Below are 3,648 nucleotides of genomic sequence, written 5' to 3' on the forward strand. Positions count from 1 at the left end.
TCACCTCCACCCAGGACACGGAGACTGAATCTATGGTACACGGGCTTCCTGGCTGACACCTCGATCCAGCCCCAGTCATCTGCAGTGATGGAATAAATTTCCCCCAAATGTCTAGCAGAACGCTGCCACTCCTCCATCTAGAGGGGCCATCTATGCCCTGTCCCCGCCCCCCTCTCCCAAAACCTGAGCAAGCTTACGACTGCTTTGACCAGTGGAGGGTGACAGAAGTGACCCTGGCTGACTTCCAGGACTAGGTCATAAAGTGGGATGGCTTCCCCTGACTCTCTTTCTGACGTGTGTCTTTGAAACTGCTGTGTAAGGAAGCTGGCTGTCCCAATGCCACCATGCCCTGGAGACAGACCATGCAGTGAGCCCGCAGAAAGAGAGAGGTGCCTGAGGAGCCCCGGCTGCCCAGCCTGCACTGCCCTTTCACGTGTCCCAACAGATGCCACGTGAACAGAGACCAGCTACCCCGCTGCAGAGTCACAAAGCCAAATAAACTGGTGGTTGTGTTTCATGTTGCTGTATTTGGGCTGGGTTGATATGCACCAATAGGCAACCAGAACACCTAGTGACTTCCTTCCCCAGGGCTTCCTATGGGCCCTCTCCACTCCACTCGCTCCAGCTGCACCCAGGTACACTCGGTTCCCTCCTGCAGGAGCAAGGGAATTCCCCGGTCTGCGTGCAGAAATCTCTTCCAATCTCCCAGGATCAGCTTCTGTCCTGCCTCCTCCAGGAAGCCTGCCTGTCTGCAGTTTTGGGCAGTGCTGACGAGCAAGCTGATGGTGATAATGGGGGAGGCAGGAGGTATATGGGAAATCTCTGTACCTTCCAGTCAGTTTTACTGTGAACCTGAAACTGCTCTAAAAAAAATAAAGCCTATTAAAAAAAAAAAAAAGAAAAAAAAGCAAGTTGACTCCAAAAGTAGATTGTGTCTGCATTAAATTCCCAGATCTCCCACTTCCCAGCTGGGTCCCCTTGGGCAAGTTACTTAGCTTGCAGCCTCAGTTTCCTCATCCATGAAATGGGGTGGTAATAGTGACCACTTCCCAGGTCTGTCGTGAGGATCATCTGTGGAAAGCCCTCAGAATGAGCCCAGCACACAAGAAGCATTCTACAGCGTTGGGGAGTGGGAGTGTTATTATTGCCCTAGGCCCTGGGCTCCTGTCATTTCTGAGCTCTGGGAGCTTACTCAGTGTGTCAGATGAGCGGGACCCTAATACATATTATTCATTTGCTCGTTCATTTGTTCTCCCCATATTGCTGCTATATTAGCTCTGTACCCAGCACCGAGCGGGGCTCTACGGGGGCAGGGGTGCCGAGGTGGACACCACATTTGCCCTTAGGGGCTTACATTCTATTAGGGATGGATGTGGACAGATGCCTTGAAGAACTGACAGATTTTCATGAGAGCCCTAATGGGCAACAGTAGGAGGGAGAGACAGAGAAATAATGGGAGGGTCTTGCCACAGGGCAGACAGGGAAACCTCTCTGAGGAGGGAACATGTGAGCAGAGAACTCAAGGGCATAGAGGGGCCAGTCATGAGAAAAAGGGAGGGAGGAGCATTCCAGACAGACTAGGGCAGGGGTTCCTTTGGGGTCCAAGTGTGCCGGCACTGAAGCCAGGATGAACATGGAGGTGGGCGGCAGGATCTGCGGGTCGTGGGCCTTCCCAGCAGACAGAGCCCTTGCACATTGCAACAGCCAGTGCTATCCTGAACGCTTCTTACACGCGGGGCACTGTGTGTGTTAATTCCTTTCATCCTCAGAATAGCCCTATCTGATTGGTGCCATTATCCTCCCCATTTTACAGATAAGGAGACTGAGGCACCAGGAAAGGGCTTTGAATGCAGGCAGTCTGGCTCCAGAGCCTGTGCCGTGCCGCAGTTTCATTTTGTTCAGGCCCGCCCCCCTGCACGGGTGGGGGAGATTAAGTCAAGAAAGGAGGTTCCAGCTCCCCAAAGTCCAGTAACAAACGAGGAGCAGAGTAGGGATTTCAACCTGGTTTCCTTGTCCACACGGAGACTGCTCATTCTCGCAAGAGCTTGTTGAAGTCAACAGTTTCCTGGTTGGGACCGGGCGGTCTGCCCATAACCTTACCTGACGGGCCTCCCCTCTGGGCTTGCGTGAGATGTAATGAGTTCAGAATCCAGCACAGGGTCAGAGCTCCCTCTGCAAAGCCAGTGGGATGATTATTCACCAGCCTTCTGGGCAGGACCGCCCACTCACCTCATCCCTACCCCTGAGGGTTCTGAGTCATGGGGACTTTGGTGAGCGGGACTGATGGCTTGGAATGGTGCAAGTTTGAGCAAGCGAGAGGAATGAAGGGCCCTTTGGGAACATAAAGTGAGATTTCCCACCCCTGGGCCTTTGCACTGGCTCTTCTTTCTGCTGGACCGCCCTTCTCTGTCTTGCCCCTGGGCAGAGTTGAGGATTCCCTATTCCTACCGCTGCAAGCAGTTTACTCTAAGGTGGTGATTCCGGGGCACCAAGACTCCAAGAGACTGGGAAGGCGACTGTGTTGGCCGGTGGCAGGAGGCTCATACAGGGCAGGGCAGGGCAGGGCAGACCCCCACCCCTCCAGGCTTAGCACAGCACCAACAATATTGCCCATGAGGCTCCATGTATCTTAGCTGTTTCCTCATCTGGAAAATGGGGCTAATAGGAGAAGTCCCACAAACCCCAACAAATGGGTTTGTTGATTTAAGGAGCTATATATTCTGGAAAACAATTGTACATAATAAGTTCCATACATAATAAGCACTCAAAACCGTTGGCTATTGTTGTCATTGAGCGCCAACTCTGTGCCAAGCACTTTACATAAAGTCATTTATTTAACTGTTTTATTGTCTCCACTCTCAGGCCCACCCAGCACGATGACCTCACCGAAGGGGCAGGGCTAGGATTTGGCTCCTCCTAGTTCCCCCCTCCCAGCAGGCACCCCTGGCAATTTCTAATGCACAGAGTGACAGTTTCGCATGTGCCAGTAGATATGGGTATAGACGTTATCATGGTAAGTGACCGAGAGTTTCCCAAGGGGGAAGGGGGGAGTATGGACGCAGCGTTTCTCAAACTTACTTGATTTTTTTTTTTTTTTAAGATTTTATTTATTTATTTGACAGAGAGATAGAAGAGCACAAGCAGAGGGAGTGGCAGAGGGAGAGGGAGAAGCAGGCTCTGCACTGAGCAGGGAACCTGACGCGGGACTCGATCCCAGGACCCTGAGATCATGACCTGAGCCGAAGGCAGACGCTTAACCATCTGAGCCACCCAGGCGCCCTCAAACTTACTTGATTTTGACCACAGAACTACTCCCAAGCATTTCTGGATTCAGCCCCTCCTCTGGAGGAACACCCTTTGGGAAACATGGGGCCCCTGGCTCCCGTGTTCTTCAGTGAGACTTCATGTAGGATGGTAGGATCTCTGAGAAGGTGGCCGTGACCTCTGTCCTTTGTTGCCCACGCAGGGGCTGCCAGGTGCCAGAGCTGGCAGTCTATCTGGGGACAGCGAGGCCCAAGAGGACAAGCACTTGGTCACTCGCCCAGGTCAGGAGCAGGCCAGAGGCCCGGCTGGGATCAGGATCGAGTGCTCCCAGGCAGTGCTCCCACACGGAGGGTGCCAGCGGCCCCAGAGCCCAGCAGGGCCGTG

Source organism: Mirounga angustirostris, unplaced genomic scaffold (genome assembly GCF_029215605.1).
Source record: "Mirounga angustirostris isolate CCGP_5_RB_7025 unplaced genomic scaffold, mMirAng1.0.hap1 SCAF_5, whole genome shotgun sequence".
NCBI lineage: Eukaryota > Metazoa > Chordata > Mammalia > Carnivora > Phocidae > Mirounga > Mirounga angustirostris.